This window comes from Physeter macrocephalus, chromosome 1 (genome assembly GCF_002837175.3).
Source record: "Physeter macrocephalus isolate SW-GA chromosome 1, ASM283717v5, whole genome shotgun sequence".
NCBI lineage: Eukaryota > Metazoa > Chordata > Mammalia > Artiodactyla > Physeteridae > Physeter > Physeter macrocephalus.
Genome location: NC_041214.2, coordinates 46467732 through 46479742, shown reverse-complemented (window position 1 = coordinate 46479742; position 12011 = coordinate 46467732).

Genomic DNA, 12011 nt, shown 5'->3' with positions numbered 1-12011 from the left:
CGGAGCAGCTGGGCCCGTGAGCCATGGCCGCTGAGCCTGCGCGTCCGGAGCCTGTGCTCCGCAACGGGAGAGGCCACAGCAGTGAGAGGCCCGCGTACCGCAAAAAAACCCACAAAAACATGAAAGCAAAAAGTACCCATGAAAAGTGACAACATATTCAGCTATTAAACCATGACTTCTATGGGCTAATCAGGGAAAACCACTGACTGAGCGCTAATCATGTGTTCTATATATGTTGTCTCTTTTAATTCTCACAATAAACCCAGTAGGGCAAATAATACTACTCCATTTTCCACATGACGGAACTAGAGCTCAGAGAGGTTAAGGGCCTGTCCAAGGCTGCAAAACTGAAAGGTGGAGCTAGGATTCTCAAGCAGGTTCCTTGACTCTGATGCTGAGTCTTTTCTGTTCTGCTGTCTAGGTTCTTTCTTCCTTTCTTTTCTTTCTCTTCTTCCTTTTTAAAAATTTAATTATTTTTTTATTGAAGCATAGTTGATTTACAATGCTGTGTTAGTTTCAGGTATACAGCAAAGCAATTCAGTTATATATGTGTGTGTGTATACATATAACCGAATATATATATAAATATTTATATATATATATTCTTTTTCAGATTCATTTCCCATATAGGTTATTACAAAATATTGAGTATAGTTCCCTGTGCTATACAGTAGGTCCTGTTGTTTATCTATTTTACATATAGTAGTGTGTGTATGTTAATCCCAAACTCCTAATTTATCCCTCCCCTACCCCTTCTCCTTTGGTAACCATAAATTTGTTTTCTATGTTTGTGAGTCTGTTTCTGTTTTGTAAATAAGTACATTTGTATCATTTTTTAGGTTCCACATATAAGTGATATCATATGATATTTGTATTTCTCCATCTGACTTACTTCACTTAGTATGATAATCTCTAGGTCCATCCATGTTGCTGCAAATGACAGTATTTTCTTTCCTTTCTTCCTTAACTAAGTTTTATACGTTTACCCAGCTTGCAATATTTTTTGTGTTTATCAGATTTAGCATTTCATAACAAATAAGGCCTGGGAGGAGAGGCAGAGAACCAAATGAAATGGGCTGGATACGGGAGACCAGGGGACCTGATTCCTGGTTTTGCCTGAGGCTGTGTTTCTAGTGTTGTGTTTCCTGGAAACTTGATCCAATTCTATTATTTGGTATTGACTTGAAAAAGACAGGCAAATACCACCCACATTTCCTTTTTTTTCAGAAGGCAAGTATCTCATAGCTAATGGTTTAAATGTTATTCGGGTTACAAGAGGCCCAGAAAAAGGCATGCAGAGGATGAATCAGTCACTTTAACATAGCTTCAGCTTGTAAAACTGGACAGGATTGCTTATTTTTTTCTTATACCAACGGTCTGGTGAAGCAATGTTTTTATTTGATTTAAGCAAAAAATCACTCTAACACATTTTCAAAATTGCAGATGCCGATAATAAAATGCTAGGGTGGAAATCAAAGTAGATATCTGGAAATCCAAAATAAGGGTTTTCTAGAGCAAAACACAGATTTTTCTACTTTTCAATAGCAAGGCAAATCTCTTATTATCCCACTTGTTATATCTAGAACAAAATCGCCAAATGTTTCTTATATACGTTATTAGTTCTGCACTTTCTAACTTACTTAGATTTAAGACCCTTCACCTTATGTCCCGTGAAGAAATCTACTTTTAAAGTTCTCGCTCACATGTCCTGAGCTTCGTTTGAAGAAAATGCGTATTAAAAAAGCAGTTTCACTTTGCTCATTCTTCAGGGACCATATTGAAAGAGACAAGGTCAAGCTTTCAAATGGAGACAATGCAAACATTATAAGTGTTAAAAAAAATGTTTATTAATAATAGTTCCCCCTATAATGACCCCTTTGAGTTGTCTTTTCCTCCTGGAATTTACAGCCCAGAGTTCTATTTCTTGACAGCAGCTTGGCGGAAACACTGGCGATTCCACATCCACTTTCAGGCCCCTGGCGTTCCAGTGTAAAATCCAGGGGTGACAGGTGTTCTAGAAAAGCTCAACCCTGCTGCTGGGGAGGGAGGGACGGAGGGAGGGAAGAAATGAAGGAAGGAGGGAAGGAAAGAAGGAAGGAAAAGAGGAGAGGAGGGAGGAAAGCAGGGAAATATTTTCTGCAAGAGTCTAACTCATTGTCATTTCTAATGACTAATGAAACCTGGAGAAGTAAAACCCACACCAGATTTGGCTGAAGGTCCAGGCCACTCTGAGTCACCTAGCGCTTGGCCACCAGCCCATGGACCACCTGTGTCCACTCCCCTCCCCTAGCTTCCTGCTCCCCATGGGGCACAATCACTGCTCTTAAGCGCCTTCACCAGACAGTAGGCTGTGGGGAGTGAAACTCAATTCAATCATTTATTTCTTGATGTTTCAGCAGCTCTTGAATCTCCCACTGTAGGAGAGGCTAAAATTAATGGCCGGAATCAGTTATTTGGATTATCTTGGGTTTCCACGTACACCGTTTTTTTATTAGCTGGGTGGGCTATTGAGAGTTGGATCTTAAGAAAGTTTCCCCATTTTAAATGACTTGAAGGAAGTGGGACGGGGTCCAAATAAGAGAAAGCTGGTGTAAGAATGGAAATGATAGAACAGGAAGCAGGAATCGATGCTGGGACCTCCCACAGCGAGGAGATGGGTAATTGGACAACAATTCAGTTCGGAGTTGCACCAGATCTCGCAATCTTCATGTCTTGGCTCTGGTCTTTTTTTTTTTTTTTTTTTTTTTTTTTTGGTACGCGGGCCTCTCACTGTCGTGGCCTCTCCCGTTGCGCAGCACAGGCTCCGGACGTCTTCTTACAGTATAAGTCCTTAGGGGGTGGTGGCAATTGTGGTGAACTGGAAAGTACATGACCTGTCTAAAGGGGATAGGCATGATCTTGCCAGTTTTCGCCACGCGAGTATAGGGGCCCAGAGATGCTCCATCTTTGAGTTTTCCAAGAGAGCCAAGAAATTTAGATTTTCATAGGAAATCTCCCACTTTTTGAACGTTGCAATGAATATTTAAAATTCATATCAAATGCTTCTAGGCCAAATAAAGGATTTCCTGGGCCTCCAGTTTTAACTTGTGGCCTAGACCTCAGAAAACAAAGGGGGAGGCCACCTCACCAGGCAGCTTCCCTTTTCCCAGAGAAAACACACAAAAAGCCTGTTAAGTCTACTGGGGGCCCAGGGAAGTCAGACTTCCAGGCACAAAGCCCTGTTACCTTCTCTCCGGGAAGGGAGACAGAAAGAGGTGGGGAAATGCTTGTCATTCTTTTTGCAGGAGCCAAGGAGACACGAATCCTTTCTCAGCCAGCATGGTTAATGGAGCACGTTCCAGGCTTGAGAGTTTGGATGGCTATTAGTTGAAGAGTCAGACGTAAACAACTATGTGTAATAATTACATGGTCCATTCAGACAGGCCCAGAGCAGGAGCCCTCCAGGCCAGGGCATGAGCATGCAAATGCCCCAAGGTGGGAGTGCTGGGGGAGGGTCTCGGATGCAGCTGGACGGGGCAGGAGCTGGTACAGCCAGGTTGACCTAAGTGTTAGGCTAAGACACATTTGTGTTTTGTTGTTGTTGTTTTATTTTGTTTTTGATATCCAGAATATATATATATTTATTTATTTCATTAAAAAATTTTAAAAGAATTTTATATTGGAGTACAGTTGATTCACAATTTTGTGTTAGCTTCAGGTGTACAGCAAAGTGAATCAGTTATACGTATACATCTGTCCACTGTTTTTTAGATTCTTTTCCCATACAGGTCATTACAGGGTATTGAGTAGAGTTCCCTGTGCTCTACAGCAGGTCCTTGTTAGTTATCTAGGGCTGCAGTTTTGAGAGCCGTTCTGCAGATCAGTGCCTGTGTCAGGGTGGATTAGGAGGCAGGAAGGGGATGGGAGTAGGAAGACCGGTTCACAAGCTGTGGAAACGGGCCAGGTACAAGAAAAGGGCTGATGCGGGTGTAGGTAGGGAGAAAGGAAGGGGCCATCATGGGCGCTGTTACACAAGAGGAATTGGCAGGAAGTGAGGCACCAGGGAGGGGAAGCAATCAAGATCACAATCAGGCGGCTCCGTTCTCCCTTCCTCCCTTAGGTCCCTCAGGACCGTGAAGGGTGGAAAGTGACAGTTTGAAAGGAAGAGGTTTGTACATGTCCATGCTCATCATCACCAAAGCAGATAGACTAAAGCTTGTCTCTCCATTGCAAACTGTGCAGTTCTGACGTGCACTGCTGCTTACATTTTAACATCTCTGATGTCAGGATACATCGAATAACCCATGGCATGCCAGAGTTTAATTGATGCGTATTATGGGCTAAATTATGTCCCACACAATTATTATGTTGAAGCCCTAACCCCCAGCACCTCAGAATGTGCCTGTATTTGTATTGCCAGGGGGAGAGGGAGGTGGAGGGATGGACTGGGAGTTTGGGATTAGCAGATGCAAACTATTATATATAGGATGGATAAACAACAAGGTCCTACTGTAGAACACAGGGAGCTATATTCAGTATCCTGGGATAAACCATAATGGAAAAGAATATGAAAAAGAATGTATATATTTGTATAACTGAATCACTTTGCTGCATAGTAGAAGTTAACACAACATTGTAAATCAACTATACTTCATTTAAAAAAAAATGTGTCTGGATTTGTAGATAGGGTCTTTAAAGATGTAATGAAGTTAAAATAAAGCCTTCAGGGTGGGTGGGTCCTACTCCAATACGATTGGTGCCCTTAAAACAAGAGGATGTTAGGACATGGACACACAGGAAGGCCAGAGCTTGTGAAGACGCAGGGAGAAGACAGCCGTCTACAGTCAAGGAGAAAGGGCTCCAGAAGTAACCAACCAGCTGACACCTTGATCTTGAGCTTCCAGCCTCAAGACTGTGACACAGTAAAATCTCTGTTGTTTAAACCACCCGGCCTGTAGTTCTTGGTTATGGCAGCCCTCGCAGACGAATACAGTGGGTTTTTTCTTTCTTAATGGTACATGACATAATGGTGTATCTTAAAGTTGATGCGATTTAAGCGTCTTTGAGTCTATGAATTAGGGCACTTCATCATTTTCGCTTTTGTTACTTATTGTCCTTATTCATATAAACAGAACTCTGATTAAGGTCACTATACAATTTATCATCCAAACTGGGATAATTTTAAAAGTGAAAAGGGAGCTTCTATTAATAATGACTCAGGGGACTTCCCTGGCAGTCCAGCGGTTAAAACTCTGTGCTTCCGCTGCAGGGGACGTGGGTTCAATCGCTGGTTGGGGAACTAAGATCCCACATGCTATGCCACACTGCCAAAGAAAAAAAAAAAGACTTGTGGACAACAGGGGTAACCTGGCATGGTCCCAGACAAACTGGACACTTAGTCACCCTAACTCTGACCCCCTGGAGGATCTTAGGAGAAAAGCGTGGCTTTTACCTCACATGTACCTCCTGCCTAAATGTCACGCCCCAGGCCACCACCTGCCTGAATGACAGCACAAATGGTATCGCCCACAGAAACCGAGAAGCCAGTTTTTCGGTGACACAGATAGCCCTGGATTCAGGGTGGATCTTCTTTAAAAGGCCAGAAAAAATATCTTGGTGGCGTAATTGGATAAACTCCCTGAAGTCCCAATGTTTCAGGCACGTCTTTCCCAACTGATCTGCTACAACTTGGGAAATTCCCACAGGGCTTCCTCTTTTGAGTTAATGCATCAGAGAGTCTTATAAAAACATGAAAGCAGGGCTTCCCTGGTGGCGCAGTGGTTGAGAGTCCGCCTGCCGGTGCAGGGAACACGGGTTCGTGCCCCGGTCCGGGAAGATCCCACGTGCCGCGGAGCAGCTGGGCCCGTGAGCCATGGCCGCTGAGCCTGCGCGTCCGGAGCCTGTGCTCCGCAACGGGAGAGGCCACAGCAGTGAGAGGCCCGCGTACCGCAAAAAAACCCACAAAAACATGAAAGCAAAAAGTACCCATGAAAAGTGACAACATATTCAGCTATTAAACCATGACTTCTATGGGCTAATCAGGGAAAACCACTGACTGAGCGCTAATCATGTGTTCTATATATGTTGTCTCTTTTAATTCTCACAATAAACCCAGTAGGGCAAATAATACTACTCCATTTTCCACATGACGGAACTAGAGCTCAGAGAGGTTAAGGGCCTGTCCAAGGCTGCAAAACTGAAAGGTGGAGCTAGGATTCTCAAGCAGGTTCCTTGACTCTGATGCTGAGTCTTTTCTGTTCTGCTGTCTAGGTTCTTTCTTCCTTTCTTTTCTTTCTCTTCTTCCTTTTTAAAAATTTAATTATTTTTTTATTGAAGCATAGTTGATTTACAATGCTGTGTTAGTTTCAGGTATACAGCAAAGCAATTCAGTTATATATGTGTGTGTGTATACATATAACCGAATATATATATAAATATTTATATATATATATTCTTTTTCAGATTCATTTCCCATATAGGTTATTACAAAATATTGAGTATAGTTCCCTGTGCTATACAGTAGGTCCTGTTGTTTATCTATTTTACATATAGTAGTGTGTGTATGTTAATCCCAAACTCCTAATTTATCCCTCCCCTACCCCTTCTCCTTTGGTAACCATAAATTTGTTTTCTATGTTTGTGAGTCTGTTTCTGTTTTGTAAATAAGTACATTTGTATCATTTTTTAGGTTCCACATATAAGTGATATCATATGATATTTGTATTTCTCCATCTGACTTACTTCACTTAGTATGATAATCTCTAGGTCCATCCATGTTGCTGCAAATGACAGTATTTTCTTTCCTTTCTTCCTTAACTAAGTTTTATACGTTTACCCAGCTTGCAATATTTTTTGTGTTTATCAGATTTAGCATTTCATAACAAATAAGGCCTGGGAGGAGAGGCAGAGAACCAAATGAAATGGGCTGGATACGGGAGACCAGGGGACCTGATTCCTGGTTTTGCCTGAGGCTGTGTTTCTAGTGTTGTGTTTCCTGGAAACTTGATCCAATTCTATTATTTGGTATTGACTTGAAAAAGACAGGCAAATACCACCCACATTTCCTTTTTTTTCAGAAGGCAAGTATCTCATAGCTAATGGTTTAAATGTTATTCGGGTTACAAGAGGCCCAGAAAAAGGCATGCAGAGGATGAATCAGTCACTTTAACATAGCTTCAGCTTGTAAAACTGGACAGGATTGCTTATTTTTTTCTTATACCAACGGTCTGGTGAAGCAATGTTTTTATTTGATTTAAGCAAAAAATCACTCTAACACATTTTCAAAATTGCAGATGCCGATAATAAAATGCTAGGGTGGAAATCAAAGTAGATATCTGGAAATCCAAAATAAGGGTTTTCTAGAGCAAAACACAGATTTTTCTACTTTTCAATAGCAAGGCAAATCTCTTATTATCCCACTTGTTATATCTAGAACAAAATCGCCAAATGTTTCTTATATACGTTATTAGTTCTGCACTTTCTAACTTACTTAGATTTAAGACCCTTCACCTTATGTCCCGTGAAGAAATCTACTTTTAAAGTTCTCGCTCACATGTCCTGAGCTTCGTTTGAAGAAAATGCGTATTAAAAAAGCAGTTTCACTTTGCTCATTCTTCAGGGACCATATTGAAAGAGACAAGGTCAAGCTTTCAAATGGAGACAATGCAAACATTATAAGTGTTAAAAAAAATGTTTATTAATAATAGTTCCCCCTATAATGACCCCTTTGAGTTGTCTTTTCCTCCTGGAATTTACAGCCCAGAGTTCTATTTCTTGACAGCAGCTTGGCGGAAACACTGGCGATTCCACATCCACTTTCAGGCCCCTGGCGTTCCAGTGTAAAATCCAGGGGTGACAGGTGTTCTAGAAAAGCTCAACCCTGCTGCTGGGGAGGGAGGGACGGAGGGAGGGAAGAAATGAAGGAAGGAGGGAAGGAAAGAAGGAAGGAAAAGAGGAGAGGAGGGAGGAAAGCAGGGAAATATTTTCTGCAAGAGTCTAACTCATTGTCATTTCTAATGACTAATGAAACCTGGAGAAGTAAAACCCACACCAGATTTGGCTGAAGGTCCAGGCCACTCTGAGTCACCTAGCGCTTGGCCACCAGCCCATGGACCACCTGTGTCCACTCCCCTCCCCTAGCTTCCTGCTCCCCATGGGGCACAATCACTGCTCTTAAGCGCCTTCACCAGACAGTAGGCTGTGGGGAGTGAAACTCAATTCAATCATTTATTTCTTGATGTTTCAGCAGCTCTTGAATCTCCCACTGTAGGAGAGGCTAAAATTAATGGCCGGAATCAGTTATTTGGATTATCTTGGGTTTCCACGTACACCGTTTTTTTATTAGCTGGGTGGGCTATTGAGAGTTGGATCTTAAGAAAGTTTCCCCATTTTAAATGACTTGAAGGAAGTGGGACGGGGTCCAAATAAGAGAAAGCTGGTGTAAGAATGGAAATGATAGAACAGGAAGCAGGAATCGATGCTGGGACCTCCCACAGCGAGGAGATGGGTAATTGGACAACAATTCAGTTCGGAGTTGCACCAGATCTCGCAATCTTCATGTCTTGGCTCTGGTCTTTTTTTTTTTTTTTTTTTTTTTTTTTTGGTACGCGGGCCTCTCACTGTCGTGGCCTCTCCCGTTGCGCAGCACAGGCTCCGGACGCGCAGGCTCAGCGGCCACGGCTCACGGGCCCAGCCGCTCCGCGGCATGTGGGATCTTCCCGGACCGGGGCACGAACCCGTGTCACCCGCATCGGCAGGCGGACTCTCAACCACTGCGCCACCAGGGAAGCCCTTGGCTCTGGTCTTTTAACTATTGGTGGGTATCAGACAGAAGTGGGCGGTGAGGGCCTATAAGCCAGGCAAACGCTTAAATTTAAGACTTTTGGGTTTTATAGCATTCTTTTCTCTCCAAAGAAAAGCAGTCTGCCAAAATCTATCTGTTGAGTACTGGATTTTAGTGAAACTATAGTATTAATGGGGGATTCAGTTTCTCATTTTTGTAAAAAGACACGCTTCGCCTCTTTAACGCTGCTGTTTTGTCAGGGTATGGGTGTGTGTGCTTAATTCTTATCAATATTGTAGGTAAGGGAGGGTAATGTGTTCAAAGGTGGGACAAATTAAACCTTTCTTCTCTTCTCACTGTCAACTGAAAAAAATGCACAACCTACAAGTTGAGAATTATATTTTATTTGGTGCACTTTCTGAGGCCTGAAGCCCAGGAGACAGCCTCTCAGATGGCTCTGAGGGCCTGCTCCTTAGAGGTAAGGGGAGGGAGCCAGGATATAGAGGAGTTTTTGCAACAAAAACCAGGTAGTTGGAACATCAAAAGATTGCTGTTAATCGGCGTGAGCATGCAAATGCCCCAAGGTGGGACTGCTGGGGGAGGGTCTCAGATGCAGCTGGATGGGGCAGGAGCTGGTACAGCCAGGTTGACCTAAGTGTTAGGCTAAGACACATTTGTGTTTTGCAAAGAAAACCAGACATCTCAAGTTAAGGAAGTTAGTGCTTTTCTATGTATGGGAAGATGCAAGAGTCTGGGCTCATTGAAATGGCATGAGCATGCAAATGCCCCAAGGTGGGAGTGCTGGGGGAGGGTCTCGGATGCAGCTGGACGGGGCAGGAGCTGGTACAGCCAGGTTGACCTAAGTGTTAGGCTAAGACACATTTGTGTTTTGTTGTTGTTGTTTTATTTTGTTTTTGATATCTAGAATATATACATATTTATTTATTTCATTAAAAAATTTTAAAAGAATTTTATATTGGAGTACAGTTGATTCACAATGTTGTGTTAGCTTCAGGTGTACAGCAAAGTGAATCAGTTATACGTATACATCTGTCCACTGTTTTTTAGATTCTTTTCCCATACAGGTCATTACAGGGTATTGAGTAGAGTTCCCTGTGCTCTACAGCAGGTCCTTGTTAGTTATCTAGGGCTGCAGTTTTGAGAGCCGTTCTGCAGATCAGTGCCTGTGTCAGGGTGGATTAGGAGGCAGGAAGGGGATGGGAGTAGGAAGACCGGTTCACAAGCTGTGGAAACGGGCCAGGTACAAGAAAAGGGCTGATGCGGGTGTAGGTAGGGAGAAAGGAAGGGGCCATCATGGGCGCTGTTACACAAGAGGAATTGGCAGGAAGTGAGGCACCAGGGAGGGGAAGCAATCAAGATCACAATCAGGCGGCTCCGTTCTCCCTTCCTCCCTTAGGTCCCTCAGGACCGTGAAGGGTGGAAAGTGACAGTTTGAAAGGAAGAGGTTTGTACATGTCCATGCTCATCATCACCAAAGCAGATAGACTAAAGCTTGTCTCTCCATTGCAAACTGTGCAGTTCTGACGTGCACTGCTGCTTACATTTTAACATCTCTGATGTCAGGATACATCGAATAACCCATGGCATGCCAGAGTTTAATTGATGCGTATTATGGGCTAAATTATGTCCCACACAATTATTATGTTGAAGCCCTAACCCCCAGCACCTCAGAATGTGCCTGTATTTGTATTGCCAGGGGGAGAGGGAGGTGGAGGGATGGACTGGGAGTTTGGGATTAGCAGATGCAAACTATTATATATAGGATGGATAAACAACAAGGTCCTACTGTAGAACACAGGGAGCTATATTCAGTATCCTGGGATAAACCATAATGGAAAAGAATATGAAAAAGAATGTATATATTTGTATAACTGAATCACTTTGCTGCATAGTAGAAGTTAACACAACATTGTAAATCAACTATACTTCATTTAAAAAAAAATGTGTCTGGATTTGTAGATAGGGTCTTTAAAGATGTAATGAAGTTAAAATAAAGCCTTCAGGGTGGGTGGGTCCTACTCCAATACGATTGGTGCCCTTAAAACAAGAGGATGTTAGGACATGGACACACAGGAAGGCCAGAGCTTGTGAAGACGCAGGGAGAAGACAGCCGTCTACAGTCAAGGAGAAAGGGCTCCAGAAGTAACCAACCAGCTGACACCTTGATCTTGAGCTTCCAGCCTCAAGACTGTGACACAGTAAAATCTCTGTTGTTTAAACCACCCGGCCTGTAGTTCTTGGTTATGGCAGCCCTCGCAGACGAATACAGTGGGTTTTTTCTTTCTTAATGGTACATGACATAATGGTGTATCTTAAAGTTGATGCGATTTAAGCGTCTTTGAGTCTATGAATTAGGGCACTTCATCATTTTCGCTTTTGTTACTTATTGTCCTTATTCATATAAACAGAACTCTGATTAAGGTCACTATACAATTTATCATCCAAACTGGGATAATTTTAAAAGTGAAAAGGGAGCTTCTATTAATAATGACTCAGGGGACTTCCCTGGCAGTCCAGCGGTTAAAACTCTGTGCTTCCGCTGCAGGGGACGTGGGTTCAATCGCTGGTTGGGGAACTAAGATCCCACATGCTATGCCACACTGCCAAAGAAAAAAAAAAAGACTTGTGGACAACAGGGGTAACCTGGCATGGTCCCAGACAAACTGGACACTTAGTCACCCTAACTCTGACCCCCTGGAGGATCTTAGGAGAAAAGCGTGGCTTTTACCTCACATGTACCTCCTGCCTAAATGTCACGCCCCAGGCCACCACCTGCCTGAATGACAGCACAAATGGTATCGCCCACAGAAACCGAGAAGCCAGTTTTTCGGTGACACAGATAGCCCTGGATTCAGGGTGGATCTTCTTTAAAAGGCCAGAAAAAATATCTTGGTGGCGTAATTGGATAAACTCCCTGAAGTCCCAATGTTTCAGGCACGTCTTTCCCAACTGATCTGCTACAACTTGGGAAATTCCCACAGGGCTTCCTCTTTTGAGTTAATGCATCAGAGAGTCTTATAAAAACATGAAAGCAGGGCTTCCCTGGTGGCGCAGTGGTTGAGAGTCCGCCTGCCGGTGCAGGGAACACGGGTTCGTGCCCCGGTCCGGGAAGATCCCACGTGCCGCGGAGCAGCTGGGCCCGTGAGCCATGGCCGCTGAGCCTGCGCGTCCGGAGCCTGTGCTCCGCAACGGGAGAGGCCACAGCAGTGAGAGGCCCGCGTACCGCAAA